Source organism: Culex quinquefasciatus, chromosome 2 (genome assembly GCF_015732765.1).
Source record: "Culex quinquefasciatus strain JHB chromosome 2, VPISU_Cqui_1.0_pri_paternal, whole genome shotgun sequence".
NCBI lineage: Eukaryota > Metazoa > Arthropoda > Insecta > Diptera > Culicidae > Culex > Culex quinquefasciatus.
Genome location: NC_051862.1, coordinates 33,414,230 through 33,428,485, shown reverse-complemented (window position 1 = coordinate 33,428,485; position 14,256 = coordinate 33,414,230). Strand labels below are relative to the sequence as shown.

Sequence of the window (14,256 nt, the reverse complement as noted above, 5' to 3'; positions counted from 1 at the left end):
TTGCATTAAAAAATAATGTCATACTTGTTTTTGCATGAAACTTCGATTTTTTTCCAAAAATCACTATTTTTTCAAAAATTCATAACTCGGCGGCATATTTTTTGACCATGTTTCTCTATGGCTCAAAAGTTGCGGATTTTTATCCCCTAAAACATATCAAAAATCTCTAAAATCAAAAAATACGTATTTTGGGAAATTGAGTTATAGTAAAAAAAAGTTGATAAAAAATCTGCAATATTTTTTTTCCTTGTACCTATTTTTTTCTCAAAGGTCCAATCAATATCTACAAATTTGCCGAAGACACCAAATTGATCAGACAATTCACTCAAAAGTTACAGCTGTTTGAATATTTACATACCATTTTTGTATGGACAGCAGCCAAAATTGTATGGAGACTTGTATGGATGAACCAATGACACAAAATAGCATATTTGGTCATATGGAAGGCCCCCACAAAGTTTGAGCCAAATAAAAAAATACAAATAAAATCCATTTCCGGTTTTGGTAGAGAATTGCTCAAGGACCTAATAAAAATAAGTTATGAATAAAAAAACGGATTATTTTAAGAGAAATAGTGAATCGATATTATGTGGTCAACTACACAAAAAAACACATTTGAAAATATATTCAATTTAAAAAGTTTTGAAGAAAAAGGTGACAATAACAATATTTAAATAAAACTGCATCACTTGAAAAACATGAACAATCAAGAGAGACTTTTAAACAATATTACATTTTATAATTATTTTAAAAATTAAAAAAAAAATTGAGCGAAAATTGTTATGAAAAATCCGGTAAAAAAAAATCATTGATGTTATTCGTTTGTGTTTTTGTTAAATTTTAATCTTTGCTTCATTTTTAGAGCGTTCATTTTTCCGGAATTGAAAAAAAAATCAAGGAAAAAGAAAAACCTTTTTTTGAAAACTCTTCTGATCCTGATCCTTTGACACAAATTCATACAGGACAGCAACTTAAACTGTTAAAATAAGTGAGAGGATCAATTAATGGCTTGACTGCTCAAAAAAACAACTTAAGGAGAATGAAGCAATAAATTTAAATAAAAATAAGTTTTTTACACAAAGTTTAAAAAAACTCGGAGCTAGACATCAGGTGTGTTATTTGGGCACCTTTTTCTTCAATTTTCATCCATTTTGGTCAGGATATGGTTAATGGTTGTTTGATAAAATCAAAATATTGCTCATGGTGAAAAGGAATTATTACCATTTTTTAAATGATATTATTTCAATTATTCTTATAAAAGCATACCTCAAGTGTATTTTTTTATATTAACACTTGAGGTGTAAAAATAAAAAATTGTCCATAATATTAAATTTTTTGAAACCCAAAAAATAAGCAAAAATAAATTTTATCAAATTATGCTTTTTTATTTAATTATTTTTTGCTTTCAATTTTCAGAACATTTGTGCCGACAAGAAACTGACAATATTTTTTACTTGAAATCCCAGGACTTTTCGGGAAATTGGGAAATTGGCTCTTCTAATTTTGTTAAAACATTTAGCGTTTTTTTTTTTCTTGAAAGTTTTGAAATTCTACCAAGAAATTAGACCAGCTTCAAAAAATTGGCTTATTTCAAGAAATTGTCTTATAAAAGAAGCAGAATAACTAAATAGACTATTTTGGTGTCAAAGTGAGTGAGCACCATGCCAATATTGGTTCTGAGTTACGGATAGGGGTTCGCCGGACCCCGCCGGTTTGCCCATGCAATGAGGCCGGGGGTCCTGGCTGATCGAATCTGCCAGTAGTGGCTGCTGCGAATGAACGAACGGACAATTAATCATCGACCATATTTCACACACGTGCAACGCACACACACACACATTGCCCGAAAACCGCGCAACATTCTCTCCATCCCCCGGCGGAAGGTCGTTCGATCCGGATATTGTGCGCCCGGAGAACCACATTGCTCCGACGAGGATCCCGCCTGGTGGCCCCGGCTGGCTGTGGCAATATATTAATAGCTCTTTGGCATGCTGTTACAGCAACAAAAGCATGCGTCGTCGTCGTCGTTCTCTGTTGTGGCCGGGGAGCCTCATTATGTTCAGCAGATGCAACCACCCCTCTCTCCCCTGCCCTCAACACCGAGTGCGGTTTCACCGTCCTCCCCCCACTAATCGGCCCGGGATCTACGCGTGGCAAGCTGCTGCCGTTGTCGGAACTTGGAATTATGGCCGGTCGGTCGCGCGTTGTCTCTTCGGGAACTACTCCAAAGAAGTAAAAGTTCCGTCGGCCGGCATGGACGGCGTCCTCCTCCGTTTTGGGCCCAAACCAGCATCTTCAGGCCAGCCTGCACTTTATTAATTGCCCTCGTGGGCGCCCCCACACCCCGGGTTGAGTGCCGTTTCGTGTCACACACGGTCCCGCGAGAGGAAATCAGCTGGTTCGAGAAAGACAGTCATTTGGCTCTTCTACTCTACAGGGATGGTGGTTTGGGCAATGCAATGTGCGCGGTTCAGCGGTTCCCGTGCGGTCTGCGGGTTGCTGAATGCACCACGCCGTGCGAAGATGCATATGTGGCCTAATAGTTTGAAATTTGTTGTTGATATTGACTGCTGCCGAGAGATGGGGGTTTGAACATTTTGGGTGGAAAGTGGGTCGAGTAGAACCAAATAATGATGGTTTTGATGGTCTTGAAGAGTTATAAGTTTTGTTTTGAAAATAATACAAACAACATTTTTTCCTTTTTATTTGTATATAATATTTACTTTGAATCAACCATTTTTTTCAACTAGCAAAATCATTGATTGTTTTGACCTTATGATTAATTATTCTTCTGGAATATCTAGAATTTCTTAAAAACATAATTTAGTACAAATTTTAATTTTTTAAACAAATCCAAAATTTGCGCAAATAATCAAAGATCAAGAAATTGTGGAATGATAAATATAAGCAAATTTTAGTATTTCAACTGAATTCACGGCGGGGAAGGCCCATTTCCAAAATTATTCTAACACCATTCCAAAAAACGATCACCAGCTTTTTTTCTCCAACATCGTTCGAGCCCCATAAAACATTCAATTAACGAATTATGGCGATACTGCGTAATTGCTATACACGTGCTAAACTGCATTGAATATACATTAGCGGGCAAGCTGTCACCCATCGAAACCATCTGGAAATGCACTTTTTTTACAACCCCAATTATAGCGGGCTGCACTTGGCGCACTCCGAAGAATAAGAAAGACCCACAAGTGCAACTTCCTCGACGTGTTTTTTTTTTTTTGCCTTGTTGTCCTGACCAGAGAATCAGCTGAACCGCTCAAGAAGCTGAACAAGTCAGACGACGACAATGACGGCAACGATGATGATGATACATAAGACTAAAGAGTGCACACACATTTCCTAATTCTTGCAGATGAGCAGATCGGACGCAGACAAACACTCAAAAAGAAAAGAAGAGAGGAGAGGAGAATTTCATCTGCTGTGCTGCGGTGCACCTTTACAAGTTGACTGACATCGGCATGTGCGGAACTACACGGAAGAAACATCAGAAGACTGCCAAAAGTCGAGCGCCGAAGAAAGCGACAAAGCGAAGCCAGAAATGTTGCGTTCAGAACACACTGAAGAGTGGTCAAATTTGCTTCGTGTTTTTGTTTGATGGAGAACGTGCGTGAAAGTGGCAGATGAAAGAAATATTTGCAGATGCATGCAACGATTTGACAAGTTCAAAGGGCATGAGTTGAACTGCAAGTAAAATGATGTTGGCGAAGCGAAAGCAATCAGTGAAACAGTAAAAAAAGTGTTTTATGCAAGATGCGCTTGAGTTGAAGAATGATAAAAAAAATCTAATTACTAAAGATGAAAAAACGTAATAAAACAAAGTAAGACCGTTTCAAATGTTTTTCATAATAGGGTCGAAGAATAAAAAAAAACTTAAAAAACGAATGGAAAAGTTCAATCAACTGAAAACTGATTATTGCAGAAAAATTGGACTTGTGTAAAATCCATTTTAAAATACTTGTTCCATTCATAGCTTATAATTTCACGGCCAAGGTGAAGAAATTCATTACCATCTCCAAAAGCCCGCATTGTAAACGGATTCACATTTTTCTAAAATAACCATGGAAAATAGAAAATGGAAAAATGTTAACAAAAGTATTTCCATGGATCTAAAAAATATTTTGTGATTTTATTTTATTTCATATTTATATAAATTATTATCACCATTACCAAAGACTCGTCTTTCAAGTTTATTGAATATTTCTAATATGTAACACATTTACAAACCTGATTGGTTATTCCAAAGTATGCCAAGTTTTAAATTTTTTTTTAATCTCTAAATTACAATTTCAATAATTACACGTTTTTGGATATGTTTTGTTTTTGGATAAAAAGAATGTTTGGAAAAAATCGAAAATATTTTCAAACAAATTTCTATGAATAATTTTTAGACGTAAAAAAAATTGGCAATAAAAAATTCATAACATATTTTTTTTCAAAAGATGTTCGGTATTTTCTCTTTTTAATAATGCTTCATGAAGGAGAAGCAACAATGTAATAGTAGTTTATGCAACAAGTTGCAAAAAGAGGATTTTTTTCAGCACGAGTCGTACATTTATCCAACGAGGTTCACCGAGTTGGATAAATACAAAGAGTGCTGAAAAAATCAAGTTTTGCAACGAGTTCCATACAATATTTTTTGCAATTCCAAAAAACACACACTGAATGAAATTTTACGTCAAATTTTCATGTATTTTGTCAATAAATCATTTAAATCAAAAAAATGTTGAAAAGTGTTACTTTTCGAAACAAGTGCTGAAAAGTTCAACTTTTCAGCACCCATTTGAGTGCTGAAAAGTAGAACTTTTCAGCATTTATTTTGAAAAGTGTTTCTATTCGATTCTGTTATTTTTGGTACAGAAAAGTAGGCTATTTCGTCGTTCAAGAATGACAGGAAAAGTAAGTAGTTTCACGACGGAATTGCAAAAAAACATATTTCTAAAAACCGAAAAAAATCATAGAATTGCCAGATTCGCGACATTTTCTGCCCTTATCTTTAAAAAATATTTAAAAAATCAAAAGTCAATTTTTGAAATGGTTAAAACTCAAGCTAGATATTTAAATTAAAAAAGTAAATGAAAATTGCGACCCAACAAAACAAATGCAGTACTCAGCTAAAAAAATTAGTAATCCAGCTGCGTGTAAAAGGCCTGGGTGTAAAATAAATTTTGCATTATTTTATGTAATTCTGTGTAATATTACACCTTGAAATATGTAGCCCATCAGTATGGGAAACCTACTTGACCGAAATGTCAAGCTGACATATGCGTTTATCCTTTCCGTTTTGAATCGGTCTGATGGCCGAGTAGGCCAAGGCGCCAGTCTTTACTGTTGGTGCTGGGTTTGAATCCCGGCGGTTGCCACTTTTGTTGTGTTTGCAAAAACTGTACATGCAGTGTGTAATATTAAGTGTTTATTTTGACGAAGGTGATGTGCATGCTTTTGCATGCGATTTTACCATCGGACTTTTTGCTGTGTAGGCATTTTTTCAGTTATTCGATAATATTTTTGCAGGGATGATTTTCCTTTTTGAAGCATTTTTTAAAAGCAAAATAATGTATATTTTCCGAAAAAAATACTATAAACTGCTTATAACGTGAAAACAGTACACTTTATAAAAACATGTGTTTTGGCATTTTCGATTGGAAATTTAATTTTGCATCTCAGAAGTATTTTTTGAATTTATGGTTACATTTTCGCTCACTAATTAAAATGAGCGGCCTTTTTGAATGGCTCTTTCGCTCTTTTTCGTAATTTTGAAGAAAATGTTATATAAAGAATGGTATGATTTTTTAAGGCTTTTTAATTGAACTTTTAAAAATTATTCAAGAAAAAAAAGAAGAAGATTTGCCCATAGGTCTCAGCTGTCTCAATTGCAAGATTTATACTCGAACCTAAACGTTTAAATAATTGGATGGAGAGAGCATTCAAGCCTTAATGTAGGATTCTGGAGAAAGTTGCTATTATTTTTACGAAATTACGTTTATTTCTGCTAAAATTAAACAAAAACTAATAATTTGTTTTGGGAAAATAATCTGCGATCTCTTCTTTACATTGTTGGGTAAACGATAAAGTCTATAAATGCCATAGTTTATACGGCCAAAAGGATTTTTATTAATATCATGGACTATTTAGGAATTTATTGGTAAACTTTTTTATGATAAGCCTTTGCTCAAATTTGAATCCTGGTAATACTTTAATGTATCTTTTGGACCAATTTTGCAATGTAAAGATTTTTTTATTATGTTTAGCAAATTTTTCACTTTTGGTGTAATTTCAAAGAAAACCAGGAAACTGAAAAAAAAGATTTTGAAAACTTTCATGTGGTGTACTATTAGAAGTCTTTCAAAGTTTATTGATGCGATTTTGCAACATCTCTCAAAATGTCGGCAAATGGTCCATATAAATCTTGCTGTTTTACATCCTGAGGTACTTTAAAAAGGAAATAGTGGGAAAATTCTGACAAATTTGGCATTCATTTATAAGCACCAACATATTTTTAATTAAATCAATTCTAAACATAAATGTAATGCTACAATTAGTTAAATATTCTTTTGATTTTGTTTAAGACACAAGTTTAAAAATCTTATTAGCTAGGAACGATGTGGGAACGGTTCTTTCATAACACCGGAGTTTCAAAAAGAACCGCGGCTCTTTTATTGTGAGCCATGGTTCATTCGCTCTTTTTAGTGATCCGGCTTTTGAGCGACTCGTTCTTTTTTTGCCCACCTCTAATATTTTATTTCTCAAAATTTATATCTTTTCAGGTAACATATTTTGTACCATGCCCTAAAAGATATAAAAAAATGACACATTTTGGGATTACAACTTCGAGTTATAAAAAGCAAAAAAATAAGGATTTTTTGTGAACCCATTTTTCTAACATAAACTTTGACGAAGACGCCAAATCGATCAGGAAAACTTCGAAAATCTCGAAACAAAATGTTAAATTCTGGAGAATTACTCATTTGTGACTCTCTGCTTTTTATATATTTCTAATCACTTTTCGATTCCTGGCCTGTTTTTACAACAAACTAAACAATAAATCTTAAGATCTGGGTGGATTAAACGTTGATTTTTAGGCTTTACAACGCTTATTATTTCTAATTTTTCGTAATAAATTGTACTTTTTTCACCATGCTTTATTTGTCCGGCTTTAAATCTGAACATTTAAATTTAATTGAAGTTAACAAAACTGCAATCTTCCGTATTCTTTGTTTTTCAAAGAATGTAAAATTTGTATAGCTAAAACAGCATGGAGACTTGCCACAAAAACAAAGTTAGTTTTACAAAATGAATGTTTTGACCCGAAAATTAAATGATAGTGTTGTGTTTCACCTTCTTATAAGAAATTTCAAGGGGGCGCATATTTATCTTATCAAGTTTTTTTATTTGCGTTTTAACCTACAATGAAAATTAAGCAGCACAAAAAGTTGTTTTATATCAAGATTTTTTAATCATTTTTAAGTAAACCTCTACAAGCATTAAACAATCCTGAAAATTTAATTTAAAAAAATATAATTTCGAGAAATCAAGAATCAGAAATCCGCAAGATTTGAAATAAACCAGTGCAGTTAGTAGCTTTCAAAAACAAAATTTTCTGCACTCTTTTTTGTATAGTTCAGATAAGTTTTTGAACAATGCAATACAGGTTTTGAGTAACAACATTTTTAAATTAAGCTTTAAGAAATTAAAAATAGCATAACAAGATTCAAAACTCCGCAAAACAACTCCAAACCCGTTCCCCCTCTTTCACATCTATTCTGGGATCCCTTTCAGACTATTTTCCTTAATTCCCAACACGTGCACCGCCGGTGCTGCTGCTGCCACTGTCAGTGCGCTCTGTCTCTCTCTCTCTATACTTTTCTGCCAGTGTTGGTCCCAAAACAGCTGAAGCAGACATTTGTTGTCGTTTACCACGCTGCTGCCGACCGCTTCGCCGTTATTCTGCATTCCCTTCCTCCCTCTTCTGGCAGCGGCAAAGGGATCGTCAACGCAACGCTGCCAAATCCAGAGAAGAGAGTGGGCAAGAGAAATTGAGGGAAGCGAGACGACGAGTCATGGCAAGCTGCGCCCTCTCTCTCTCTCTCTCTGCTTGCTTGACTGTCAACATATGATCCCATAAATTTGGACGGATCCGTGACAGGTGTAAATAAATGGTTTCGGGGTGATCTCTTGCGCCGGGAGGGGGCTTCCCGAACCCAGGTAGAACCCGGGACGATGGCGCCTCGGTTCTACTCCGGGGTTCCTTCTGAATAAAAGATTAGCAAATCACAACCCGGCGAGAACCAGAACATGTGCGCTGAACCTGAAGGCAGGAATCGGGGCCCGGCGCGCTCCATGTTGATATATCGATGTATAAGGCCAGAATAAACATCCTAGGCGAAAGTTTTGCTCGATGTTTATTTTGGGTTGCGTGTTTCGGGGCAATCATCAGAGACAGAGGGGCCTTCGGAGCACTGGGGCCAGCATGGGAATTGATGTGTTCATGGCAAATTATTATCGCGTACGAAACTGCACACCAAACTGCCACGCTCTGGTCTGGTACGGTAGATACCAGACCTTGCCGGGCAAATGGCCACGCTCGAATAATGCCAGAAGCAATTTCAGAGGTTTGATTTATGGCGCCTATTGCTCCCTGGTCGCCAACGGGATTTCTGGTATTAATGTGCGAGAGAATGTTTTGCGTTTAATTCAGCATCTTGAACTGCAACTACAAGAACTCTCTCTTCGGTTGATCTCCAAACTGCCGAGTCTCCTACCTTGGCTATCTCGAACCTCGGTGTATTTATATCCAGTCTGGTCTGCCGTTGAAGACCGTCGTCGACCGCAGCTATGTCTGATCTGGATGACCTTTCTCGGGAGGGGTAACACCGCGCAACGGACTACACAATCTGCAGCGGAATCTGTCAACTCGTGGTTTTGTTTTTAACGACTTTTTAATAGGTTCCCATAACCTCTGCGCCTCGCGCGCCAAACTTTTGAATTAAATCGCACAGCGTGTCTCACTTCACCACTCCACAACTCTTCAAAAACGCGTTACAGCATGTTGCCAATAGTTTCCTTCAACACAGCTGCTGCCCACTCCGGAACTAACTCTTCCAGCGCTTCTTCCGCGTATCAGCTGTCGCGCGAACTGCCCCTTAAAACACACACAACTCTTCTCAACAAAAAGCACTCTTCTTTATCTCATCACAATTTGCGATGAGATGCTCTTCGGTGACACTCAATGCACTTCTTCGAAACTATCTTCACCAACACCTGACACCACACTGGTAGGAAAGATCTTCCAGGAGGTTCGCGTGGAACCAAAGCTGCTGAACCAACCGGCACGGACGACGAACGCGAATGGAATGCCAGGATCGACCACAATCGGCAAGCGTTTTGTTTTGCTTCCTCTCTCTCTCGTCTAACGGGGCACTCAGCGCTCACTCTCTCGCGCGTTTCAGCGTGAGAGAGTAAGTGCTCATGCAGTGAGAGTTTAGTGGGAGATGTTTCGAGGGTGAGATTATTAGGAGGAAGTTTGAAGGAGGATGGTGATTCTGGAGGGTGGTTGATGGGAAGAATGTGATCGGTGCACAGGTGTTCGGGAGTTGTACGGAAAAGAATTAAAATCAACCAAACTAACGAGGGGAATGGGTTAGAAGGGGCTTAGTAAGGAGATTTTGTTGTTTTTGTAGAGCTGAATATTGGCAATAGAAAAAATAGTTAAGATTTGTTCAAAGGATACGAATGATTTGAAGTTTTTTAAACTATTTCTGAAAAGACTAAATTTTCAGCAAAAATAAAAAACACCGCTAAAAACATATAGCTATTCGCTTCTGAATTCTGAAATTTCATCTAACCCTAGATTTTTGAAAAAATAAGGGTTCTTCTTTCGAATGCTTTTTAAGAATAATAAATTGGCTAAAAAATGATTTTTGGATATGGCCGTTGCAAATATTTTTCAAAGTTTAAACTTCAAAATGTTAATGAAAATTTAAGTTTAATCAACTGAAAACAAGTTAAAATGCATTTTTCCGCGTTTGTAAAACACTTTAAATTTTAATGAAATACCAATGTACAGTCCCACGAAAAGTTTTTTTTGCGAGAAAAAAAATCGTCAAGGCTTGGATTAGTTTTCAAAAAGACGTAAGAGCCATTGGTAAACAAAGCTCCATAAACCACGTGGACACTTAAGGGGGGGGGGGGGTATGGCGATTGTCCACGATCCACACAAAAAAGTTTTTTTCAGTTTCCCAAAAAAGTGTCCAAGTGGTTTATGGATGGTCCCCAATACCTCGAAATTAACAAAACTAATGATTGGAAAGCAACTGTACGCCTGTCAAATGCATTTTAAAAAACACTTTTTTCATCCAAATGTTAAAACCTAGGCTTGTAATTTCTATTTTTATATTTTTTTTATTCTTTTTTTTTGTGACTTTGCCAATGTTTTAAATTTTTTTATTTTTTTGGGGTCAACTTTGGCTGTGTTTTAAACTAATATTTTTTGTATTATATTTAAAAATAAGAATGCAGTCATTTTTGTATTGTCCCAGACTTTGCCCCTAAGCATTATTTAACAATTTAAATGATAATGGTTTCATCAGATAAGAGAATTTGAATGTGAAAAACATGCAAAAAAATGATATAGTGGCTGTAAAACGTGAACAAACAAAATATACAACATCTGGAGTTTTTTTTTGAAAAGGTCCAATAAACCAAATTTCCAGTTTTTGCTTTTTGGGTGTTTTTAGAATCGCCTTGAGTCAGGGGTATTGAAAAACACCCAAAAAGCAAAAACTGAAAATTTGGTTTATTGGTCCTTTTCAAAAAAAACTCCAGACATGTAATGATAGGAGGTGGCAGTATTAGCCAAACAAACATCAACTAATTAAGATCAATGCAAGTAACGTAAAGTTTTTCGTAGAACAAAAGTTGCTCAAAACGACCCTTCTAAAAAAGGGAAAAATAAAAAAATCGAAAATAAATCGGCAGTAGAGGGTTAACTGAGTTGTATAAATTTTAAGTAAAATGGATACAAATAGTAAATCTTTACTAACAGTTCTTTAAAATTTCCTTTGTTTATAAAAATATCGATAAATATTGAATTCTAACTTAAATAAGAAGCATGATTCAACAGCTCTTACATTTTACTTGACATTTGTTCTTCTGAAAATTCCTATAAATTTGAAGTTTTTTTTGTAAATTGATTATTCACAAATAAAACCGAATTGATTCAATTGAATTGAATTGAAATTTGAGAATGTTATCATTTCCAAGTAATTTTTTATCCAAAAGGGCTACCCTTTTTCCGATTCGAAATCATTTTCATTGAGAAAATCACGACGCTTTGAGAATATTGAAATAATCGTTTTCATCAAAATAGAGACAGAGAGAGAAAGAGAGAGAGAGAGAGAGAAAGAAAGAGAGAATGGGGAGGGGGAAGGAAGAGGAGAGAGAGTCTTTTCAACTTCTTGAAGCAGATATTTTTAGCTTACTTAAAACATAATTAAAACACTGAATTGCAGATTTTTTACAAAAAACAAACAGGTTAAAAAATCTGCTATTGAATATATTTGTTTTGCGTAGAAAATCCTAAATAAAATATTTGCCTACATAAAATTATCCAACATGTTTTGTTTCTTTCAAAACACATCAAACATTTGGAAAACGTGTTTTTTACCAAACTCTCCTCCCCACCGCTTTCCTCGTCTCTTATCAACAATTTCCACAACAATAAAGAAAAAGTGCAAAGCAAGCAGGACCAAACAAACAAACTGTGCCCACAGAAGGGAAAACTCTCGTACAATAAAAAGAAGGTGGGAAAATTCTCCCCTCTACGTCCGTCAACCTCACCTTCTTGCTCGGTAGAGACAAAAAGAAAATGGAAAAAGGAAAAAAAGGGGGATTCTGGCCGTCACCGGCTCTCCGAAAGGTGACGTTGAAGGGATGCTGCAGAAGAAGGAGGATGGGTTGGAAAGCACACCGAGTGCGAGGGATTATGATGTTTTTGTTGCTTTCGTCGTCCTTGCTCGGACCGATCGACCTTCGATAGCCCGAGTGGAAATGTATAATGGTGATATAAATATTTTTTGCAACTTTGGTTTTTGAAAACATATTTTATTTCATTTTCTCAAAACAGATTAAATTTTGTAATGAAACATTGTAAATTAACAGTCTGGACCCGAAGCCTGATTTTTCTGTTACATTCTTATTGGAATTTCATATAAACTGTAACGGGGATTGCAGGCACCGGGTCCTGACTATTAAAAAACTTTTTAATTTAAAAAAAATGGGATTTCGTATTTCATCGACATCATCCTCCTGCACAGGAAGGTTGAGATGTGTGGTACCATGGCCATTTGGCAGCAGCACCGGCAGTGCCCTGGCCCGGCCCGGCATCGCTCTTGTCCGCTCTCCTGTCGGTCGGTCGTTCGTTATGTGAAAAAGTGCACCAGTTGCGAACGGGCACCGGGATTATGGTGAAAATTGTTTTAAAGGCTAATACAAATGGGGTTGGAATTGGTGGTAATCGGTAAACGGTGTGAATAATTTATCATGGCGATGATTTATTTGTACAGCTGATCTCGATGCCGTAGTCCTGGGGTTTCCCCCTAGAGTGGAGTTCTGGGCGGTTCTGCGGGTTTTCCTGCTGCAGTTGGTCTCTGGGTTTATCTTTTTAAAATTGAATTTTAACTGGGATGGCACGTTTTTGTAAGTTTATTCAAGAAATTTTGACTTATTTTCAGTTTAATATTTAATTTTGAAACGTTATATTCTCTTTTAAATTCATACAAAAAAATCAGAACCCCCCAAAAATGTGACACATGGCTTGCGAACTCCTCAAACCACCGAGCAAGGACACCGGCTGCTGAATGGTAATCTTTATGAAATGGCAGAGAAAAAAGGGCCATCGCCTCCAACTCAACTTCCAAAAAAAATCCCTCCCACCAAGCCCACACTTCCGACTCATTTCAATAAACGAACGAACGTTTTGTGGATTTAACATATCCAAAAAGTTGTGTGCGGTTTTCCCCTTCCCATTTGGGCGCCGCCAATCAAGGCAACTTGTCTGCTGCCACCGTTCGAGCTCTTATCTTGGGTCGTCATAACACCCGGTTACTCCCCCGTCCACCGGCTCTCTCCTCCCCACCCGTCTTGAGCTTTTCTCACCCACTCTTCATTTTCGTTCGTGAAACAAACCCCCCACCAGTTGGAGGAGGAAAAAAGTGATGGAATCACGTTGAAGTAAGTTTTTTTTTTGTATTCTCACACGGAAAAGAGTTCTATCCAAAATTTAACAATTCAAATTAGCTGGCTTCAAATTTGTGAAACAGTGATTTTTTTGGTTGAATCAGCTAAAATTACAGCTAAATTTACCAACCTGTGATTGGTGAAATAGCTAACCCTGATTGCTGATTTGCTTTCCAAAACTGACAGCCCAAATCAAAATGACAGGAGAGATTTTACCAAAAATAATGGTGTTTCAGCACAATTTTGCGTAATTTTACCAAAAATTAGCTGGAACCGGCAGCATGGATTTTTTGACAGGTCATCAGTTCGAGACCAAAACAAAGCATCGTCTTGTATCGTGTTCGATCCTGTTTGAGCCGCTCAGTTCGCGAAGTTTTTTGATGGTTATGTGTGCTGTTTGAGTGCAAGTGCAAGTGCAAGTGCAAAAGGTGATAGAATGTGTTGTGTGAGTGAATAAATCAAAAGCCTGGAAGGTTTTCTGCGGATCGGCACCTGAAGGTAAGTTTCAGTAGATAAGGTGAGAAGTTTTTTGTGTTGAGAGAAAGTGGTTAGAAGTTGAGCCTCTCGTTATTGTTTGGATGATGCGTAGGTAAAAACATGTACTTAACATAAAGTGGGAGCATCCCTAAACCACGTGAACACTTTGGCAGGGGAAAGGGAGGCTGGCGATTGTCCACAGTATACTTTTTGTATGGACATCTGTCCACCTGGAGGAGGCGGGTACAGAATGTCTAGACATAGATTGGCCAATGTTTGACAGCTCCGAACAAATAGGGTGCCTAATGCCTTTTAAGCACATCCATAAATATTGTTAAATATTGTTAGAAATGAAGTTAAATTAAGTTCAATTAAGTTAAATTAAGTGAAATTAAGTTTAATCAATTTAAGGTTACTTAAATTAAGTTACATTTGGTAAAATTTAAATAAAAATGTAGAATTCAGTTAAAATCAGTTAAATTGATAAAATTTAGTTAAAATTAGTTAAATTTAGTTGAAATTAGT

The 14,256-nt window shown here is 36.4% G+C and overlaps 1 protein-coding gene across 3 annotated transcripts in view; it reads right to left on the bottom strand.

Annotated features, from left to right (window-relative positions):
• The window catches only part of LOC119767097 (protein CBFA2T2), a 169,547-nt gene extending 160,185 nt beyond the window's left edge, over nucleotides 1–9,362 (bottom strand). For all 3 annotated transcript variants that reach the window (XM_038254723.1, XM_038254722.1, XM_038254724.1), the window contains exon 1: nucleotides 8,781–9,362. The gene's annotated coding sequence lies outside the window, so the exon portion shown is untranslated. The remainder of the gene's footprint in view (nucleotides 1–8,780) is intronic.
• Nucleotides 9,363–14,256: the final 4,894 nt, after the last annotated feature.